Source organism: Strix uralensis, chromosome 6, assembly GCF_047716275.1.
Source record: "Strix uralensis isolate ZFMK-TIS-50842 chromosome 6, bStrUra1, whole genome shotgun sequence".
NCBI lineage: Eukaryota > Metazoa > Chordata > Aves > Strigiformes > Strigidae > Strix > Strix uralensis.
In genome coordinates, this window is record NC_133977.1 from 21,349,189 (window position 1) to 21,364,201 (window position 15,013).

Below are 15,013 nucleotides of genomic sequence, written 5' to 3' on the forward strand. Positions count from 1 at the left end.
TCACCAGCACCCCTACGCCGCCTGGGCAGGACCACCCCACGAGAACGCCTCGCTCGGCCGGGCCGGGCCGGGCCGGGCCTGGCCTGCCAGCCGGGGGCGACGACCCCGAGAGGCGGGGGAGAGGGGGCGGACCCCCCCCACCCAACACCCCCCTCCACCGCCGGGCCGCGTCCCGCCCGCCCCCCGCGCTGCGGGGCCGGGGCATGTGCGGCGGCGCGGGCGGCGGGGGAGCGGCGCCCCAGAGCCGCGCCGCGCCGCTTCCTGCCGCTATAAATAGCCGCCCGGCCCAACATGTCCCGGCCGCCGCCGCGGCTGGAGCGCCGGCGGGAGCTGCCCTCCCCTCCCGCCGCCTAGCCCGCCCGGAGCGCGGTAAGGGGGCGCGGGGCCGGCGGCGCCCGGGGGGAGGCGGATGGGGCTTCGTTCCCGCTCCCAGAGACGGGCGGGCGGGCGGGCGGGAGTCTGTGCGGGACGGGCAGGGCCCCGGCAGCGGCGCTGGGGCGGCTCAGCACCCCCCCTCCCCCGCCCCGGGGCGAGCGCCCTGCGGGTACAAGGGTCGGGGCGGGCGGTGGGGCAGCGTCCGCAGCTGCCTCTGCCCCGGGCGCCGAGTTTTGCTTCGTGCCTGTTTTCTCTTTCTCTCTTTTCTTCCAGACTTGCTCTGTCTCGGGCTGGGACGCGCTCCTCCTGCCTTCCGAAGCCGTGCTTGCGGGGCTGGGATCCCTCCCTGCTTCCCCCCCGCGTTTTCCCGCATTCCCCGGGGTTGGGTGCGTGCCCGGGATGGAGGATGCCGTGGGCCTCCGGACGCAGCCCCCGGTCCCTCTTGGCAGCTCGGACCGTGCCCCTGCCCGGACCTCTGGGGAGGTGGCTGGTGGCACCCGTGTCCATCCCTGCTGCGGTGCAGCCAAGGCTGTGAAATCCCGGCTGGCGTGGCAGGGTGGGGAGAGCCCTGATGGGGCCGTGGCGCACACCGCGGCCCACGCGTGTGGCACCCAAGCAGGGTGCCGGTACAGTCGCTCCCTCACGCAGGTGTTTGTGTTGCAGCCTTCCTCCCTCAAGTGCTTTCATCTGCAGCAGATGTTGAGGTGAATCTTGCAGTTAGGCTTTATGGTGGAGGCAACCAAAGCAGGTCCCTGCCCTCTGAGCTGGCTCTTGGGGACTTTTTGAAGGAGTCAAATTTGGGAACCTCAAGTAAACAGTCTTAAAGTTTTAGCTTGTCTTCCCCTTTGTTTGCCTTTGCTACTCTAATGGCTGTGCTTCATCTTTTTTTATAAACACCTCCTGTAGTGCAGAACTGTGTCTCCTCTCTGAGAGTAGGTGTTCTTCAGCTGCCACCATGTGCCCTGCTCAGGCCTCTTACATAAAACAAAAGTGATAACAGTGCTCGTCTCCGGTGCTAAGGTGTGCTTGTTCAGGAACCCACTGTGAGGTACTTTTAAACTGCTCTTTTATTCTTGAAGCCCTACCTCAAAGAGAGGGTTGTAATAAGCAGCTCTTCTCCATTGTCTTGACCTCCAGAGGACGGACAGTGTGTTTTGCTCCTCACTCACACCTTCTTTCACTTTCTTCCTACTTTTCCCTTGGTTTCTTCTGTCCATTAGCTCCTCCAAGCCCGGTTTTGGGAGCACAGCGCAGAGGCCCAAGAAGCCATGTGAAGGAGTTCCTCTCAGAGCCTATTTGGCCTCTGCGTGTTACCCACAGCATGCCCTGCTTGGGAGCCTTCACTAAAGGCAGGAGGGATGGTGGCACTGCCGTGGAGGGACCCGCTCTGGCAGCGCACCTTTCCCAGTGCCATGATGCATGAGGCAGGCTGAGCTGGCCTGTACTTTCCCCTCTGCTGGAGTGGGTGAGGGGAAGGAGCATGCAAGGAGGAAATTACAGCTGTTCCAGAGCACTTCTGCCCTCCGTGCAGCAGGAGCACGTGAGGGGAGGACAGATGCAGAAAGGGAGATCAGGAAGAGAGTATGAGAGATAATTGGAGGGACAGAGGAAAGCTACAAATGTAGAGGAAAAGCTTTTTATATGTGCACAAATGATGTTTAAAAATGTGTTTAGCTAGGGCAAGAGCAAATACCCTAAAAATAGGAGATTGTATCTCTTGAGTCCCTGTTACTGTTCCTCCAGAAAGTGCTGTTCATTCCACAAATACTATGTGTGTCTTTCTGCCTCACTCTTCTAGGCTCTTCAGCATCCTTTGACCTCAAGCTGAACAGGACATTGCCCTTAGCATCTGCCTGTCAAATGTGTAGTTCTCCATGTTGTACATGAAATTATTATTTCCATAGTTGGTCAAGACAAGTGTCCTAGGAATGTGAAGCAAGAGGCACGCCAGTTCCTGTGGCTGGCCTTGACTGGAGTGTGAGCTCTTTGGGACGGGCTGTGTCCTGGAGGCTGCGGTTACTCTACACATTGCACTTGGCAGCTTAGCGATTTCTGCCTCCACTCCTGTTTCTCCCACCTCCCACTGCTCACCTGTTCCTCTCCTTGTGCTGCAGCTTGTTCAGCCTCTCCCAGTAATCCATGGGGTTGTGCTGTAAACTGAAATGATGAAAGGTTCAGCAATCTGGGTTAAAAATCTCTGGAAAAGGAGAGAAGGGAGGAGGAGCAGCCCCTCTCTGTGTACAGAAGTCCCCTATCAGCCTTGCGCTGCCTCTCCCCTGCCTCCTGCTTCGAGATCACTCACCCCAGCAAATGGGAATTAAAACAGTTGAAGCTCTCTAGCTGTGTCCTAACTTCTGCTGCTGCCTTATTTCAGCATTATTTGCTGTATTTCTACTGAAATTACACTTTTCTTTCTACAGCATTAGTTTACTCTGAACATCACCAGGTAGCAAGGTGCTGTCTTTGGGAGCTGCATTGCTACAAGACTATTAGACCTCACTCTGGATTATTTTTAAGAGAAACCTAGAGTTACTACGAAATTGCATCAGGGCTTCAGTACTTTTACTTATGCAGTAGAGTCAGAATTGAAAGTGTGCATCTAGAAAAAGGTATTAGCTATAGAAGGAGCAATTTCCCACCTGTGACAACAGGTATGACCTTTACATCTGACCTCCAGACCCTCTTCAGTGGGGAGGCCACTGAAGAGCATGAGCAATGCTAATCCCTTTGTGAAGGGAACACACTGCAGTATCGCTCTCCGTTACCTACAGTGCGTAAAGTTCTAACAGCTAGTAGTTTTCTGCCTTGCTTGTATAAATACCAAGCTTTTCTGGAGGCAGAAAAGAGTGTATGTTGGTGGTGTCTGACAAATGTGGCACAAGGACAGGAATTCATAGGTTTCCTTTGGAGGCACATATATTGTTCTTGCTATATATATGCAATTTAGTAAAATGTCTTTATGCAGCAGCATTTAGAAATGTTCTGTGCTTTTAACTACATTGAATCTTCATCTGGATAATGGACTTATGAATAGAAACCATGAGAAATAGTGATGCAACGGAGAGGGGAGGATTTCATTAAAGCTTATGCTTTTGTCAAGGTCAATGTATCTTAATTGTGGCTACTTCACAACAACGAAGTGTTAAAATTCAAATCTAATTAAATGCTTTTGTGTTCTTCCTACTGACTTCTCTTATTCTTGGCTCTAATGCTGACTCTTTCTCCTTTTCTTCACGTGGTGCACTCTTAACACTTGGTCTGTTGGCTCTGTTATAAAAAGGGACTGTTGAGTATCTTGGTTCAGAATCTGTGGTGCTAGCTGTATTTGAGTAGGGGTGGGGAGAGTGTTCTTTATATGGAGAGATAGTTAAGTTTTGAGTTGGTAGAACAGATCTTGGTAGTACCAAAGTACTGGAAGTTGCCACAAATCCTCAAGGCAGCTGTCTGTTCTGTGTGTGCTTGGGTGTGCACTTAACACTTACTTGTTTAGCTCCCTACTTCAAAGATGTATGTGAAAATCTGTTATTCAATAACTGCTGAACTATTAGCTGCCAAATAGGCCAGAAAATGGATTATTAGCAACTAAATAAACCCGTTTAGTATTGTGCTGTAGTTGAAGGTTTTGTTTAAAACATTTTGGATGCTTGTGGTGACCAGTATGGTAGCAGTGTAGAGTGCTCATGTAGCACCAGCTACACGTATGCGTATGTCTAGATATCTGAAGAGGAGGAAGGGGAAGGACATCAATGAACTGTTTACTATGTTAGTACTTTGTGATTCTCTGCAAGCACTATGCCACTGCTGCTGAGTTGCAAGTGAAATCTGAATCGTGAAAAGATTATTTTTTCAGTGGACATAACACTGATCATCAGGGCTCTGAAAGATACTGCAGCTGCTCTTTAGCCTTGCAGGCACGCAAGTCTGGAAGAGCAGCTGTCCTTGGGCCTCATCCAACTCTGTTCACAAAGATCAGTGAAGAGTGTCTCTAAGGCTGGAGACACAAGTGGCAAGGGAGCAGTTTCATCTAAATCGGAGAGATCAAAGGAGTTCAGAATAGAAAGTTTTTCCTTATTCCTGGAAGGAGATAAACGGGAAGCGCAAGGAGTAGTTCAAGAGTCTGTTTTGTAATACTTAACTCTGATGTAACCTTGTTAGTGTTCTTCTACATTTGATCCCAATTACACATAAGTATACTTTGGAGTTAAAATGTGTAATTTTATAACTCCTTAAACTATTAATGTTGCAGAAGCAAAAGCTCCTAAATTTTAAGCAGTTTATGTGGCACCTCCATCTTTAATCCCTTCAACGTGTGTATGTGTGTCACTCCTGCCACTTCCTTCCTGGGACTAAGTCCACATGAAGGGCTCTCCTGTCCTCTAGTGCATGTTCTCATGAGAGTGCTCTCCTTCTCATTTGAGCTAAACTTGAGTACATATCTCCTGCTGAAGAAAGTACAGGATATTCTTTAATGGAAAGTAATACAGAGGTTAAAACAAATGCTCTTAGCTTCAGCAAGCCCAAAATAGCTTGTGCATGTTTCTCTTGTGATAACTTCAGGAAGTGGGGTGATTCCCTCTTCCTCCCTCTTTAATGTTTTTGGTGAATGTTGTGCTTGAGTGCTGAAACCCTCATGCCATGAGGAGCAGGCAGCATGGAGCAGGCTTCTCTGACTTTTACTGGACCCTGATTTAACAGGACCAGAAGTAAGCACTAAGAAGAAATTGCATTCCTTGGCTCATTGTGCTGTTTCCTATGAAAATAAGGTCTTTGGTGGTGAGGGTGGCTAACCACTGAAACTGGTTGTCCAGAGAGATTGTGAAGTTTCTATCCTTGGAGATAGTCTAAAAACTGGACTGAACAAGGCCTAAGCAATCTGCTTTATGTCAGGTTAGCCCTGTTCTGAACTAGATGAGATCTAGTGGTTCCTTCCAGCTGGCTGTATGCTGTTTCTGCATTACTGGATAAACATGGCTGCTTTTGTCTGTCCCCAGAACATCTGGGAATAAAAGTGGTCTCAAAACATCCAAAAATGGCCTTGAGAAGCCTGAATAAAGACTTCAAAAATTGGAGTGCATGGAGAAGCATAATGTGCAGAAGTGACTTTGCCCAAAGTCTCATAGCAGCAGGTCAGTAACAGTGCTGGGAGAGGATCATAAATCTCCTGACTGGCAGACTAGTGGCTTAGTAGCTAAAAGATGTTGTCTTTAAACATGAAACCATCTCCTTTCCCTGCTCAACTACTTTCAGATCATTCAGCAACAGAGACTGCTTTTACCCTCCGAAAGATCATTTTCTTTTTTTTTGTTTTATCTGTCATATTCATAGGGGTTTTAGTACTAGAACAGTTTATTGCATTGACTTTTTCAGGAAACACTGAGAACATCAGATCTGGAAAAGAATTTGTTGAAATAAAGACAAGAGTTGCAAAGGAAATTTTTAGAAAGTGATGTTATTCCCAGTTTGCTGCATAACAATTAATCTCTTATTTTTAAGTGAGGAAAAGAGCAGAGGAAGCTGTATGCTGAATCCCAAGTTTGAATCTCTCTTTGTTTAAAAAAAAATAAAAATCACTTGAAGAAAACATTTTAAAATCTGGAAGCTGAGAAGAACATAGATCAGCATTTTAAAGAGTACTATGGAAGGAGTTAAGCTGTGAGTTAACTGCATCTGTGTTTCAAATCCAAATGCTATGAACAAGGCACCATTCAGATCTTCAGTTATAAGTTATGCTGAATTCATTATGCTGTGTTTGTTTGAATTCTGTTGAGAGAAGAAAAAGAAAATCATGGCAGATTTAAAAAAAAAATCATTCTTGTTTTGGTAACTTGTTTTTGAAGTGATGAAGCAGGATTCTCCTTTCCCATCTTTTTTTTTTGTCTAGCGCTTATGCAGGTCATCTGCTAATTATTAGCAGCTGTGAAACTATGGAGTTACATAAGCATAACTAAAAGTCAGTGGAGCCTTGCATCATTTAGCAGATCTGTCCATCACTTATTCACCACAATAACAGATTGGTTTTGTAACTCACTTGACAGGGGCATGAGCAGGCATGGAAAGTTGGGCAATCCTTTAAGTCACAGAAATCAGATAGGATAATGTGTTATTTTATTGTCACCACAACCTGTTGTCCAGTTATACGTGTGCATTGCTGTTCTGTGAAGAGAACTGTGTATCAGAGTAACGCCCTGTAACAGCTGAGCCTGCCAGCTACATAAAGCTGAATTGTCCTGGCAGCTTTGCGTGGAAGATGGGTATGGGTGCTATGCCTGGCTGCAGTGGAAGCAAGACAAGTGTGAGTGCTTGTGAATGTATCCCAAATTGGTCATGCTCAGTGCTATGGCTGAATACCACAAACTGCCTTAAACGTTAGAAAAAGTGTCTTTACAATGGGACATGTGTAGAGCTGAGAACTTGGGATTTCTTGGCAAGGGAAATACCTGTAGTGCACATGAGAGCGTGCTGGCACGGACAGCCCAACAAGGCTGGCAGGTGCAGACTGCCCCCAGGTGCATAACACTGGCTCAGCACACTGCAGGATTTGGTTAGCAGCATCAGTTTCTTTCCACTGAACCTTGAGGGCATATAAAACAATCTCCTGTAGTTCTGAGTATTAAATCATAGACTATGTAATGAATTTTCTGATCCAGACTCTGGTTTTGTTTTCAGATTATTTTTTTGTCTTTTGCTGGTTTAAAAACCTCCATGGGCAAGAGAGTCTGTGAAAAGGTGAGTGCAATGTTACTGAATGTGCAAAATATGATCCTTAAAATACTTGTTCTTGGGAATTAAGAAGGTAAAAGGAGTTCAGGCAGCTACAGTGTCCCTCCCAGACCAGTCTGTGCACCCAGTGGCTCAGCGCTGTGCCCTGGCCCCTTTTTCATGAAGTGAAAGAGGAGTTTGAGCTTCCACTTTTTCCCAACTCTTTTCTCTCTTTTTTTTTTCTTTTTTAAAGTAGTGATGTGAACAGTTAACTTTGAGAGCTGCTGCCCTAGATTAGTGGTGTCTCTGCTATTTCTGCTAGGAACAACAGACAGTGCCTCGTTAGCTCACCTCACCAGCAGGCTCTGAAAGTGGTGGGACCTTACAGCAGCCCTCAAATTACCCTGGTCCCCAAGGAAAGATGTAGGTGCTCAGAGGCAGCTTGCAAGCTTCAGCTGCTGAGGTAGCACTCCAGAGCTGTAAGAGGGTGGCATGAATCGGGAACCTTCCTTTTATGAGTAACCTAAACAGGATGGCATCTGGTTTTGTAACTAGCATCAGCTAGGTAGCTTTTTAATAGAAAAATGATGAAAAATAGTCTCTGTGGAGGAAGGGAAGGGTTGCTTATTCTCCAGCTCACCTCTTACTTGAGGAAATGTTCCTCAGCTAGTAATTCAAAGATACTACTTTGACACTCTCTTGGATCAATTTGGATTGCAGTTTGGCAAACATGGGCAGCATTAGCCATGCAGTACTATGCTCTACAGTCCTCTCCAATTTACCCCAACTTATCTGGCCTCCTGTGGCCATCACATCAGACACTGCTCTCCTCGTGTCCTGATTTATCCAACATTGACTAACCCACTTTGCCTAACATTGTTCCAAAAGTTTTTTTTCTGGCATGGAAATGCTAAGTAGAGAATTTTCACTCTTACTTTCATATTTGAAACTACTAAAAACAGTTTTTAAAGGAAGTATTAAATGTAAACTGTAAAGGATGCTGCATGTTGCATATGTTGTAAGTAAACCACATGCTTATTCACGTAAGCAAGTTTGCATGACTCAATGTATTGATCTCTTTATATCTCCATTTGGTCAGATCCTCCTTGTTTTTCATACAGCCATACATATTGTCTTTGATTAAGACCTCTGAGATAGTGAATGCATTTGACCAATGCCCAGTAGAATGTTTTCCTATTGCAATGGGATGAAATGAAATATCAGATGGTAGCAATGTGGTGGTAGGGAAGGTATGCAAGTATGACTGTTTCAGTTTTGGAAAGAATGCTATTCATCTGAGGCCACAGAGGCAACACCTGCCAGTATATCATCATTCCTGTCTGCAGGTTGTATTTTCAAACCACCCCAGACTAATACTACTTTGAAACTGAGAGAAGGATATTCCTTAAACATACAACTTTTCCAGTCAGTAGTTCTGGTGGCATCTTGGAACCTGAAGCCCTCAAATGGTAGCAGGCAGCTGTAAAACTTTGTTTTAATACTAGGCAGTAACAAATCACAAGGAAATAATTCTGCCTGGACCTTCCTACTGTATTTTCAAATATGGCTGAGGGAGGGTCAGAAAACTTGTTTCGTGGCACAGCTTGCTTTAAATAGGTTATTAATTGAATTGATTAGTGTCCCTTGGTTGTAAATGAACCACTCATGTTCTTGTCTTGTTTAGTTTTAATGTCAAATAAGATGATGCTTTTCAAAGTGAAGCATCTTACTCTAAAGAGTTGCTGCATACTTATACTTACTTGTCCCCTTAAGTGGAACCAGAGCAATATTTCCTCATTTATTGGTTATCCTCTTCCTAGCAGCTCCCTGCAGGATCGGTGTCTCCAAGTTTTATTACAGCTTTTTCTTTTTTTCATTTGTGTGTCCTTAAAAAAAAAAAATAAATGTGCATGCTGACTGAAGTCAAGAGGAAGACAAATTAACTTGAGCTGCTATAGGGAACTAGAAAATGAAGTGTTCCATAACTGACAAACAGCTTGAGATGACTGGACAAGTTCCCTCTTTATTCATCTAAAATGTGCCAGTTGTTTAGCAGAACATCCCTGGTAATGCGAGTGAATTGCAGGGTAAAACCCAGTTGGATGTCATCATGTGCAGTACTTAAATGAGAACACTGAGGGATTTTGTGCTTCCGAGGGAAAGAACTGTCATTGTTGTTTTCTGGTTTGTGTTACTTTTTAAAGTTCCCCAAGAAAATTTCCTCTTAGGAGGAATAATGGAGTTTATAGTTGTTTACAGTGAGTGGTATATGACTGCTCTTTTTTGCTTAGACTGAACGCTTTTATTCTTCTCACAAATATGTTCACTGTCTGCTCACTAATCAGTGAGACTGAGGCATTAAAGAAACCATGGTAATGATACTACATGGTATATAATACCACAGGGTTTACAACTTCCAAGGCCTTTGCTTCAGGCCATCTGCTGTGAAGTATAGACAGAAGCAAATGAAAATAAAATGGAAAAACCCTGCAAGAAGGGAAAGATGAAAAAAAAAAAATATAGTGTATTTTCACCTTCTTCCATTCATATAGAAGTAAGGAATTCTCCCACTGCCATTTCTTAGCTAGGCATGACTTTATGCCATAGGAGGTGAGAGCAGACGCACACACAAGAAATCACTCTGGGCTAGCAAAAGGGCTGGTAGGTTCAGCCCTGGGTCCAGTCCTGTCCTTGGTATAAGGTTGCTGTGAGGGATCAGCACTGAGAAGAGACCAGTGGAGCAGGATTGCTCCAGGCAATGTCAGGGCAGTGTTTCCCAGGTCTTTCCTCTGGGCTGTGTACCATTAGGCTTCTGGAGGTGCTCCCTCTGTTCTCTGGTGGACACTGCTGGTTATTCTTGGAAATTGCCATCCTGAAGGCAGGTTAATGCTTCTGCTCTAAAGCTCCAGTGCCCTTGACATCTTTCTTCTAAGGTTTTGTAGAGTCACTGTGGTGTGACTGTACTGGGGAGGAAAAAACCTAGACTATCTGCAGGCATATTTGATGCATTAAACCTTGGTTCTGTCCAGTGAAATTGTCACGAATTGTAGTCTCACTTCTCTGTGTTTAACTCTGGCATGTTCAGGTCCTGGTTTCTTCATTTCTCAAGGGAGCATGTGACCTCTGGTATTGCTGTCACTTTATGTAATGTGCATCAGTGCAGAATCTCAGACCCTGTCACTAAGGAATCCTGTCTGGTATAAGGGTGAGTATAAGATAAGGGATTTTTTCTTAGATATAATTATGGAAATGGACTCGCAGTCAAAGATCTTTAAAACCAGAATTCCCAAGAGCGATGTGAGGTGCTGGCTTTGGCATTAGAAGTTGAGGGAACAGTGCTTGTCCCATTTAGCAGGCAAAAGCCCAAAGTTAAATATGTCACAAAGTTTACTTAAATCCAAACTATTAAGATCATGAAACCTCAAGTAGGTATAAACAGCCTGTATCACAGCTGGTGTAGCTGAGCCCCTGCTGGCAGCACATAGCAACAGGGAAGTGGGTGAAGAAACACCTTTAGTTTCCCGCAGCGAGTGGGGATGCTTCGAGGCATTGCTGATGAGAGCCGGGGAGTATCGGCTCACAATTCATCCTCTGTGAGGGACCGTGCTGGGATGTGCTGGTTCTGCTGGGACATGGCCCACAGACCAACTGGAAGCATTGGGCTCTACCAAAATGCCCGTGACTAATCATCTTGCCTCCCCCAAGGGTCCTGTGCTGTAGTCTCCCCTCTTACTCAGGGGCAGCTGTAACTTTTCAGGCTGAGCAGGAGGGTTTTGGGAGGCCCCCACTGCTTTCCTCTGCGCTGTTCTCTTAGGTCACTGCCACAGTGCAGCCTCGCAGGGGAGCCAGCCATCTTTGCTGAATAGTCTCGAAATTGGACTGTAAGGCATTTCTGCTCTGTTAGCAGCAACTTTTCAGCCAGCCATGCTTCAAAATACATAGATCTGGGGTTTTCTGTTGCACATAGGTAACACCCTCAGAGCCATAAGCCATATACTTAGCTATTAATTTAATTATTCTGTTCTCTACTGAGTACCTGGCCTTTTGCTATTGGGAGAGTAAAGAAGAAACAAAATGCATGCAGAGTGGCATACAGACAGGTGATTACAAGTTCAGTTATATTCTTGTGTGCAACTTCTGCTAATGAGGGAGACCTGGTGCCAAGCTCTTTCAATCCAGAATATCCTACTGCTGCCTCGGCTCTCAATCTCAGCCTGCACATTTCAGGGCTTATCCTGATTGCTAGTTCCCTAGCATGTTATGGGAACTTGCATAGCCAATGCATTGGAAGTCCAGCACCTTTTATTTGTCTAGCTGTGGGAACAACAGGGTGTCCCCATGCCCTTTTGAGGTAGAGGTGTTGCCTTGTGTCCTGTGAGTGCAGGCTCCTGATAACTGACTCTGGTTTCATCAACTGCTGAAACTGGTTTTGACGACTGGCAATATAGGACATTTTATTTCTAGATCAGCAGTTTATCTTTAAGCCAGGTGAGCTGTGACTAAACACTGCTTTCTATCAACTTTAGTGTAGTCCAAGTGCAATGAGTCGGTAATCCCAGGTCTGCAAGACAAAAGTTCCTGCTCAAAATGGCATTGAATGACTTCCATGCTGAAAGCTGTAACAAAATACGTTGTGAACAAGGATTGAAACTGTTCCATGATGTCTAATGAATGATTCTTTCAGACCAGGGCCAACACTGGGCATAGTGGCATGAGAAGTCTTGCTTGAATGTGTCCCATGTAGCCACCCCTTACATGCGAGTGAGATGTAGGATCTCTCAACAGGGCTGAATTTTTCACTGTCTTAAGGAAACGGAGACCTTCAGTCTCCAAGGCTGTTATCTGGATGCTTTTCATGAACCCTGCAATTCCCTGTTACTTTAACTACTGCTCTCCTAATTCATAGTAATAAACTCTCCTAATTCATAGGAATTGCATAGATAATTAAATGAGAATGTGGCGGGCGGTGGATATACGTATTCATATACTGAGCCTCCTCTTCTGTTTATTTTTGGGAGAATATTGTTTTCAATAAATATTAATGAAGAAAAACATGTGATCTGATCTTGTTCACCTTACTCAGGCATAGTTCAAATCAGTATGGGATGACTGGCACTGGTACCTAAGCAAGGAATAAAAGATTTCATCCATTATACAGCAGAGAAGCTGCTTCTATTTTATAATTGCCTGGCAAGTATGCACAGACTTGGATCTGTGGCTATATTTGGGATCCAGATATTTCTGATGTGGAATATACCACCCATGGGAAGAATGCAAGAAATGGAGTAAAGTTCCCACTGCTTGGGACTTACTTTTTTTTTTTTAAAGGGAAAATAAAAGGGCATTAGCTTTGGATAGGATAAAATGGTGCACAGCTCTCTTGTCTCCAGTGAAATCATGCCAATAGGTACTCCTGTATTACCCTGCTTGTAGCTAGCTTCCTTAATGTTTTCTACCTAACCACAAGTTTTCAGTCCTTCCAGTATGAAGATTCAGAATGTAAAGGATAGATATAAGCAGCAGTAACAGCTTGAAACTGTATGGCCTGTGTCAGATGAAAAATTGCTCTTGTCAATGAATATTGGTTTCGTGGCTTTAAAATGTGTGGATGTTGTGGTGAGTCATGATGTCTAAGGTGTAGATTTGTTTAGCTTTGTTCATGTGTAAGTATATGTGTGTACATATGTACACAAATACTGATGGGAAGTTTGAATATAAAGTATTATTCAGATTTACTTGTTATCTTTTAAAAAAAGTTGATTTTTCTACTGAAATAACCAAGTATATAAAAATTCTTTGTCAAAGTGTTCATACCTGAAACTTTGAACTTTGAGACTCATGCTGATAGCTAAAGACAAATTGCTCGATAATAAATCCTTTAATATTGCCATCATAGCAATGCTTATATATTAAAAAAGGTACTTGAAGACTAGGCATGCCACTGGCAAAGTATAACAAACACTGCTCTAGAAAAACAGCTAGGCAGTTTTTACTGGGCAAAAAGTGTTGAAAATACTCTTTGGAAAGATAGCATACACTGTTTCTTATGTTGGTGGACCTGTTGAGTAATCCCATATTCTTTGATCAGGTCAAACAGAAACTGTCTTTCAAGTTTATTGTATGAAAAAGCTACAAACTAAGAAATCAGGGTTTACGTGAAATTTAAGTATTGTAAGCAATGACCAGCACCATTCCTTTTAATAAAACTTCCTTTTTAGTTCCTGAGAACATATTAAGGTTATGTGAAATATCTATAATGATATGAAGAGACTCCCACAGAGTTCTCATTTTAGAAATGTATCTTATGATATATATCATAATACATGTGCAGTGCAAACTTTTCTTCAGGAGTCTATTAATGTCTATATTATTGGGGCAGGGAAGACAAGTAACTTTTTGAGAGCAGGGTTTGTCAGTTCAGCAGTTTTCACTTACGTCAAGAAATATGTAGGCGTTTCTAGGCATACTACGTTTTCTTAGTAATGGCTTTTATTTATGTGGCTGTCCTCTGAAAGGGTAACCTGTGACTAAAACCAAGGGTGATAGCTGAAAAAGTAGTGTCTCATACGCATGTAGTTGTGCAAACGGTTTTGTTCCAGAGTTTGTTGGTCTGGGTTTGGGGTTTTTTCCTGGTTTCAGACAGGACTGGAGCAGTTTGAAAACTCTTAATCTTACACAGGCACTTGACTACGGAGGAGGAATTTGACAGAAAATTTTTGACCATCAGATGATATTCATGTCCTGGATGAAGGATAAGATAGATTCTCTGTTTTATCTGGTATGATTCTCCCACCCACAAAGACTGTGTTAATATTTAATTGTTCTGAAGAAACATAGTGGGCAACATTAAATATTTACATCTCTCTTCGAAGTCACACGGATGCCACCAGGACACCTAGCTCTACATCACACATGCTCTAATTCACCCCAAACACCCACTGTTTACTAATCTTCAGCCCCCGTCTGTGCCGATAATGAGCAAGAGGAAATGGAAACAGCAGGGATTATATGCTACTGAGAAGTCCCAGTTTCCATGCCTGGTTGTAATTCTTTCAACAAACTCTTGCCGACTGTGCTCCCGCTTTGAAGTTTGAACACCTCTGTATTAGTGCTTGACTCTGGTGATTTGGCAAACAGATTTCGGTGGGGGTTTTTTTGTACTTGCGTATTAGCAGCTCCACACGATGGCTTACTCTTGCACTTGCATGTGTTGTGCCTGCTCGAGGTCGGGAGCAGCACAGGTTGTTTTGCCCAATCACTGAGATGTTAATTGCTCATATTTGCTGGTGACAGGTACCAGATAGAAAACACTCCCCACCATATCTACTACTCTGTGTGCATGTATAGTCTTAGCCATAGCACTGAAGGGGGTGAGCTTCCATATAAGGAATAAATAGGGCTCGTTTTTATAAGGCAAGTGGTACGGGTGGGATTTGAATGCGGGGACTCAGCATGCTTCATTAGCCTGGATCACCATGTCCAGTATAGTCAAATGTGTGGATGCAGGGTAGTGCATGTTTCTAATCTAAACCAAAAAACCTCAGAGCCTGGGATTGCCTTTTTATCCCCATAGCAAAGGACAGCAAATTATTTGTGTAAATAGCTTTGTCTGTTAACACCCCTGTGTAGCTTATCTGTCAGGCCACTGTGCAAATTGTTATTGCTGCCAGGGTGGTCCTTTATCCATAAATGAAATGCTGTTTGGTCTTGTGGCAAGTGGGGGGAAGTCATTTTATGGTCTTAAAAAGAACTTGTGACATCTACAGGGTTACTAGCACATGTCTCTTAGGTATGTAGGTGTACATAAGGAAGAGTTTCAGGTATGCTTTTCCACTTGGAAGATAGAGATGGTTTTGTCTTGTGTATGTACAAGGTGAGATACAGCATGAGTTACAAGCAGTTGGCTTATCACATAAGATTACTGCCAAAAATCCTGTTG

General features: G+C 44.3%; 1 protein-coding gene across 3 annotated transcripts in view; it reads left to right on the forward strand.

Moving 5' to 3' along the window:
• Positions 1–228: 228 nt before the first annotated feature.
• Positions 229–15,013, forward strand: part of WIPF1 (WAS/WASL interacting protein family member 1) — a 58,709-nt gene continuing 43,924 nt past the window's right edge. For 2 of the 3 annotated variants that reach the window (XM_074873178.1, XM_074873180.1), the window contains exon 1: positions 238–369. The gene's annotated coding sequence lies outside the window, so the exon portion shown is untranslated. Of the gene's footprint in view, positions 370–15,013 lie in introns of all 3 variants that reach the window. The other variant, XM_074873179.1, reaches the window with a different exon arrangement.